The sequence below is a fragment of the Tenrec ecaudatus genome, chromosome 2 (assembly GCF_050624435.1).
Source record: "Tenrec ecaudatus isolate mTenEca1 chromosome 2, mTenEca1.hap1, whole genome shotgun sequence".
In the NCBI taxonomy this organism is placed as follows: domain Eukaryota; kingdom Metazoa; phylum Chordata; class Mammalia; order Afrosoricida; family Tenrecidae; genus Tenrec; species Tenrec ecaudatus.
This window is the reverse complement of record NC_134531.1, coordinates 51,405,910-51,413,843: the sequence shown is the minus strand read 5'-3', so window position 1 is coordinate 51,413,843 and position 7,934 is coordinate 51,405,910. Positions and strand designations below refer to the sequence as shown.

Below are 7,934 nucleotides of genomic sequence, written 5' to 3'. Positions count from 1 at the left end.
TCATGATTTCAAGAGCCATGTCTGAGCAGAGAGAGAATAATGTAATCTCATGAGTTTATATAATTGTGAGTACGCAGCACATACATAACAGGAAGGGGTCATAAAATAGGCATACACATAACAGGAGGGGGATAACCCAGGGGTGTACATGCAATAGAAAAGGGAGGCACCAGAGCAGCGGTTCTCAACTTGTGGGTCGCGACCCCTTTGGGGGTCGAACGACCCTTTCACAAGGGTCGCCCAATTCATAACAGTAGCAAAATTACAGTTATGACGTAGCCACAAAAATAAATTTGAGGTTGGGGGGGGGGTCACCACAACATGAGGAGCTGTATTAAAGGATCATGGCATTAGGAAGGTTGAGAACCCACTGCTCTAGAGGCACACATGTGACAGGAAGGCAAAAATGTATCAAGATGGGTGGACTCTTGGGTCAAGATGGCAGCCTAGCCTTGATCATTCCTAAGTTGGCTTGCCCTTAGGTGTCTTTAAGCTCTCCTTTAGGGGAACAATCCATTATCCTTATCAGAAGGGAGTGGACCCTACATCGGGTGTGACAGACAATAGGATATGATTGCCTTAGATGGCCTTAACAGGGTGTGCAATAGTTTATTGTGCCAGCCTGGCTGATAAACACAAGTGGGATTCGTCTCTCGCTCTTTAATCATCAGACCAACGTGCAGCTACCTTGCTTGTTCTGTGCCTCAATTTAAAGGGTACACTACCTGTGGGGCGCCTAGCCTGTGGGCTATGTCGATGTAAGTTGAGGTCCCTTTAAGCCCACACGATGGGAATATACATCTCTGGAGCTGGGGACAGTTGGTGACAGTTGGTGACCTTGCTGTTTGTTGCCTGGGTATATATAGCCCAGCTCTCTCTGCAGAGGAGGAACTGGCAGCCCTCAAGACTTAAAGGATGGCTATTATCTCACAACTCTCTCAGGGGAGTGAGTTGCACTGAGCCATTTGTACTGCTTTATAATTTAACTGTTCATTTCTTGTATTATATATCTATCTGTATATAATTAAACAGTTCATTTCTTGTGTCATATATCTATCTTTATAAATATATATAGAAAATTACTAGCAACCGGTTTTGTCTCTCTAGAGAACCCTGTCTAGCACAGGGTGGTTTTAGGAATTGTCCCAATTTTAAAAGAACTTTATACATTTTAAGCATTTGGTACCAAAAGACACTTTATATGTCTATATTGATATCTATATCTATCATTTTGTTGGGGGAGCTATCATCTTACAGCTCTTATAACAATCCATACTCAAGCACATTTGCACACATGTTGCCATCATTTTCAAAACATTTTCTTTCTACTTGAGCCATTGCTATCAGCTCCTCTTTTCCCCTCCCAACCTTGTGACCCCTTGATAAATTATTATTTTCACACTTTACACTGTCCACTGTCTCACTTCACCCACATTTCTTTGTTCATCTCCCTCTGGGATGGGGGGTGGGGATGGGGGTTCTATGTAGATCATTACTATTGGCTCTCCCTTTCTCCCCTCCCCTTCACCCTACTCTCATAGTGTTGCTACTCCCATTATTTTTACTGAGGGTTCCTCTGTCCTGGATTCTGAGTGTCAGGAGCTCTTATCTGTACCAGTGTACATATTCTGGTCTAGCCAGATTTGTAAGGTAGAACTGGTGTCTAGGGGAAGAGGTATTAAAGAATTAGAGGCATGTTGTGTGTTTCATCAGTGTTATAGTGCACCCTGGCTGGATCATCCCTTCCTTGTGACCCTTCTATTAGGCGATGTCCTATTGTCTACAGATGGACTTTGGGTCTCCACTCTGACCCCCTCATTCGCATCAATGTAATTGTTTGTTTTGGATCTTCTGATACCTGATCCCGTGACACCTCATGATCACACAGGCTAATGTGCTTCTTCTATGTGGGCTTTGTTGCTTCCTCCTAGATGGCTGCTTGTTTAACTTCAAATCTTTAAGACCTAAGATGCTATATCTTCTCATAGCCGGGCACGATCAACTTTCTTCACATTTGCAGATGCACCCATTTTGTCTTCAGCGATCATGTTGGGAAGGTGAGCATCACAGAATGCCAGGTTATTAGAAAAAAGTGTTCTTGCATTGAGGGAGAACTTGATTAGAGGCCCGACATCCATCTGCTACCTTGATACTTAACATAAATATATGTACATAGACCTATATCCCTATTATTATATATTAATATATTTACATATATATTCCTATATTTATAACTTTATAAATATCTTTTGCCTCCTAGCTCTTTCCTTTATTTCCCAAGAAGACACTTTTTATTTATTTTTTATTATTTTTTAATGTTTTATAATGTGAGATGCAAACCATTTTATGAAGGCAAAAACCAGGAGTCTCATGTCAACTATCTCATTTGCCATTATTTCCTTCTGACTGGGAAGCTGCCTGCAAGATGTCCTTGAGTAAGGTCCTGAACTCGGGACAGGATAATCTCATTAGAACTGATGCAGTTTTCCGGGCCGTACGGGGGCTCTATAGTCAGGACCTGAGCCACACAGATGGTCTGCGATTCTCCCTATTCAGTCACGGGGATGTGATTCTTCTCCAGCCACCTCTTTAAGCTGTTTTTTCTCTTCTCCAGATCCTCATGGCTGTGCACTTGACAGTCTCCAGACGTGAGCAAATGCATCAGCTTCTCTCTCACGCTGTGGTCGCCATCATTCAAAGTTTCAACAGTCTGGATAGCATGTCCCATAACCCGGGTCACAGACAGGCTGCTGTCTTCCAGGAAGTTCACAAGGACAATGCTGGCAGAGACTGGATCTGTGGTTAGAACCCACCCTTTGTACTCCTTTTCACTGGCTGTCACTTTGACTTCTTCGTAAATGTAATCTTGCCATTCTAAAGGGCTTTTCTTCATCCATTCATTCATGGTTGCCATCTTTCTTTCTTGAAAAGGCTCCTGTCAGCTTTCCAGATGTCATTGCAACTCCCTGCCATAGAGGCCATGCCTGCTCCTGGCACGGAACAGCCCTGGTGGGTGTCGGAGACCACCCTTGAAGGCAGTACCAAGGCTCATCTTTCACCGCGGACGGGCTTGTGGATCCCACTGCTGCCCGGGAGTAGACACACCAGAAGACATTTTTTAAAAGGAAAAACAAATCATTGCATTACTGATACATACTTATAATAGATTTCATCTATCTTTTTTTAAAAAAGCCAAATCATGTTAAAACTTGAATAGAAAGGATACACACTTATTTTAGTCATTCCCTCATTCAGTATGTGTTGATCATGTCTGTTCAAGATGCCAGGTCCTACAATACCCAACACAAATATTGTCTCTGCCTTCCCACAGAGATACAAGCGATTTCAATTTAGTTTGAAAATTACTATTACGGGAAAACATGTGATGTCCCTGCGCGAAGATGAGGGGGAAGACTGGACTGACACTTGAGGACATAGGTAATTTTCTTGAGCCTCAGGTTCTGATAGAAGCTTAAAGGCTGAGTCAGTCTCAACTAAACAAAATGGCAGAATAAACTGTTTCAGGAAGAGGGGAACAGTGTATACAAAGACCCCGAGGGAGAGAGAACACTTCGAATTTGTGGAACTGAAAAGGATTCAGAATACTCTTGAAAAAAAGGGTACAATCTAAACCGTTGGTATGAAATGAACCCAGTCCACTATGCTTAGAAATCGGATACTTTCCCCAGTATCTCAGGGTCTCAGTTTGTTCAAGTGCTTCGTTGTCTGTCAATTACAATATTTTCAGCTGCAAGTACAAAAATTCTGACTCTTACAGATTAAAAGATCAAACCATTTATGCTTCATAGAGTAGGAAAAGTAGAGGGATGGTGGAATCGGTGGCTTAACAATGTTTCTAGAGATGCAACTTCTTCCCCTCTCACTCTGCTTTCTAGATAGATAACTTCTTTCTAAGCCTGGTTCCACTCATGGTTACATGATGGCTGCCCAGGCCCCTGGGGTAACATGTTTCCCCAGCTTCTTCTACGAGAGAGATATTTACCTGTGTTCCATTGACTATGCAAAGGCACTTGAGCCTGTGAACCTTAGTAAACTGTGGATTACCTTAAGAACAGCGGGAATTCCAGAACACTTCGTTGTGCTCATGAGGAATTCATACATGATCAAGAGGTAGTTATGCTAACAGAGCAAGGGAAGGGCATGGTTTAACATCAGGAAAGGTGTGTGTCGGGGTTGCAACCTCTCACCATACCTGTTCACTCTGTGTGCGGAGCAAATCATCAGAGAAGCTGGATTATGTGAAGAAGAGTGTGGCATCAGGGTTGGTGGGAGATTGTTAAGAACCTCCACTATGCAGATGACACACCTTGCTTGCGGAAAGTGAGGAGGAACTGAAGCACTTGCTGATGAAGATCATGGATCATAACCTTCAGTTTGGATTGCAACTCAGTGTAAGGAAGACCAAAATCCTTACAAGTGGATCAATAGGTAACAGCATGATAAATGGAGACAAGATTGAAGTTGTCAAGGGTTTTGTCTTACTTGGATCCACTCTCAGTGCTCATGGAAACAGCAGTCAAGAGATCAAAAGAAGTATTGAATTCGGTAACTCTACTGTACAAGACCTCTTTAGAGAACTGAAAAGCAAAGATGTTACTTTGAGGACCACGGTACACCTGACCAAGCCATAATATTCTCCATTGTCTCATGTGCATGTGAAAGTTGGACATTGACTAAAGAAGACCATAGAATAATTGATTTATTTGAATTGGGTGCTGGAGAAGAGCATTGAAAGTACCATGGACTGACAAAAGGGCAATGAAATCTGTCTTGGAAGTACATCCAGAGTACCCCGTAGAGACAAGAGTAGCAGGACTTCTTCTTACATACTTTGGATATGTTGTCAGGAGAGACAAGTTTCTGGAGAAGGACATCATGTTTGGTAAAGTGCAGGGGTGGCAAAAAAGAGGAAGGCCCTTGACGAGATAGCTTGGCACCGTGGCTGCATCAATGGGCTCAGGCGTAGGAATCATTATAAGGACGGCACAGGACCGGGCAGTATTTCGTTCTGTTGTGCACAGGGTCGCTATGGGTTGGAACGGAGTGGATGGCACCTAACAACAACAGTTTGTTAGCTTGGTTGATAACTTTTTCAATATTTAGGCAGATAGTCGGCAGACCTTCATTTGCACCCTTGCCCTAGGTTCCACAAAGGTTAGGGATGGTCCTGGAAGTACAGAACAAGACCAAGTAGACCAGAATAGAAGAAGACCAGCATAGTTTTCTCTAGCCTTACGCACCACATAGACTTAGATCTGTCTTGGGTAGCATCTATGGATTCCCAATAGGTTCACTTGTGCTGTCTGAATTCTCATGAAAATGTAGAGGCAATACACCAATCAATGATTAAAGCCAAAAATACTTGTCTATTCAATCCATTAGTAGACGGATATTTATTAAATGAACAATTCTGATAAACCAAATGTTTGTTAAGATTGAGCAATAGAGGCCATGCTGTGAAGACACTTAGGACTAATTTGGAAATAAAAACTATGTGCAGCTGTTAAAAAAAAAGAAATGAGGGGGAACCGATTACAAGGATCTACATATAACCTCCTCCCTGGGGGATGAACAATAGAAAAGTGGGTGAAGGGAGACGTCGGACAGGGCAAGATATGACAAAATAATAATTTATAAATTATCAAGGGTTCATGAGGGAGGGGGAAACGGGGAGGAAGGGGGAAAATGAGGAGCTGATGCCAAGGGCTTAAGTGGAGAGCAAATGTTTTGCGAATGAAGAGGGCAATGAATGTACAGATGTGCTTTACACAAGTGATGTATGTATGGATTGTGATAAGAGTTGTATGTGCCCCTAACAAAATGATTTAAAAAATATGCTGTTTTATAAACTACTTAGAATGCTCTTCAAACTATATTTGATTTATATGAAGGAAGTGCAGGCAAAATAAATGCACTATGTGAAATTCCCCCTTGATAAGTCTGAATAATTTAACTAATTCAATTCTAGGATATGTAAACTATATGCCAATGAAACTGTTGGGGGAAAAAAATAGAAACAGCAAATTAAAAAGTACCCTCCCCCTCCAAAAAAATGTGTGGGGAAAGGCTCTGAGAGAGAGCCTATCTGTTCCTGTCAACATTCATAGTCTTAGATGCCCTAAGGAATGGTTCCACTCGTCCTTCAGGATCTCTCTGAATCAGAATCAACTTGATGGTAGTGTGTTTTGATTTTTCAGTCTTATAATTTTATATTTTTCTCTATATACAATTTTGATATTTAATATTCTTTTGATACTTATATTACTATTACTAAAATTTGAGATTGAGTTGCAGACATCTAAGCACTGTTTGTGTACTTCCTAAGAATGAGGACATACTTTGGAATAATGAAGGCACAATTGTCAAATTCAGGAAACACTGATGCAATATTATTTTTTAATATAAAGTCCAAATGCAAATTTTCAAATTGTTGAAATACTCTTCTTTGTGGCAATTTCTTTTGCCTCTGAAGCAAAATCCAATCCAACATCACACATTGTATTTGGTTGTGATGTTGGCCAAGCTTACATCATTTAGCTCGCCTTTGCCACTAGAGACCCTCCCACCTACTGTTCCCAAGGGCAAATCCTCAGTCTCTCTTCCCCTTACCTGGAAGGCCGCTCTCCCTCCCCTCCTCTCAACTGAGAAGCACCTATGTTCTCCCAAACTTGACTGTTCCCTCTCCTCACTTCTGCACTCACATCAGTAGGCCTCATGCCTCTACCAGGGACGCCTCCTTCTCCAGCCCAGCTCCACTTGGCTACCACTCAGCAGATAGTATCCCACCCCCTCCTCCCTGTCCATTTGATCTCCCTGTGCTGAGGTGCCCTCCAGCGAAGTCACCTACACTGTACTTACCTGGAGCGGATCATGTGTGGTTCATTGGCACTGGTCCGACTCTTTACCAGGCTGTTTGGTCCCAGGCCAGCAGACTGGATGTCCTACAAGCCTGAGCTTGTGCCCATTCTGCTGCTGTCCCTACTGCAGGGGACTCACAGTATGTGTCCTTTCGTGGTTGACTAACTCCACTCAGCATAATGTCTTCCAGATCCCTCCATGAGTTGAGGTGTTTCATGGTTTCAGTGCTGTCTTTTTAGGAATGCATACTATTCCACTGGGTGTATGTACCAGAGTTTTTTTACTCACTCTTCTATTGATGGGAATTTAGTCTGTTTCCAGGTTCGTGCTATTCCCTACACACTTTTTTAAAGCCATGGTGGACACCATACTTGTCCAAGAGTGAAAACGCACACTCCATTAGAGTAAAATAAAAGAGATACTGAAAATCCATAGAACTGTCCAAACCTGGGGAACACCCAAAATCACAGCATGAAAATGGATTACTCTGAGGAGCAGCAAGGAAACAATCACTCCCATAGGATTAAAACAGGGACCAAACCCCACGCTATGACGGGATGGAAAGCAATTGACAAAGTTAAAGGTGGGACATCTCAAAGCGGGACTTTTCCTGGGATTGGCTGATAATATCGATGTAGGATGACATGATTGGTTAAGCATGTATAATTGCAAGCATAGAAGAGGTGTCACCACATTTGTGTTAGACCGGGTTAGACTAGAGAAACAGATCCAGTGACACTCATACATGTGCAAGAGCGAGCTTTTTAAACTGTTATTCTAGCAAAAGCAATTGGATATTGAGAGAACATCCCAGCCCAGTCCAGATCAAGTCCAGAAACCGATATTAGCCTATATGTCTGACACTAGTCTATAAATTTCTCTTCAGACTCATGCACCACATGCAATGATGCCAAATGCAGGAAGATCACAGGCTGGTGAATGAAGAGTCTTGTGGATCTAAAGGCGGTCGAAGCATCTCAGTGCTGGCTGCCATCAGCATGGCTCCATGTGACTTGTCACAGGAATGTGAATCAGAGAGAGTGTGTGTCCCTCCT

General features: G+C 42.5%; 1 pseudogene; it reads right to left on the bottom strand.

The window, feature by feature from the left end:
* Positions 1-2,378: 2,378 nt before the first annotated feature.
* Positions 2,379-3,059, bottom strand: LOC142440782 (gem-associated protein 6 pseudogene; annotated as a pseudogene).
* Positions 3,060-7,934: the final 4,875 nt, after the last annotated feature.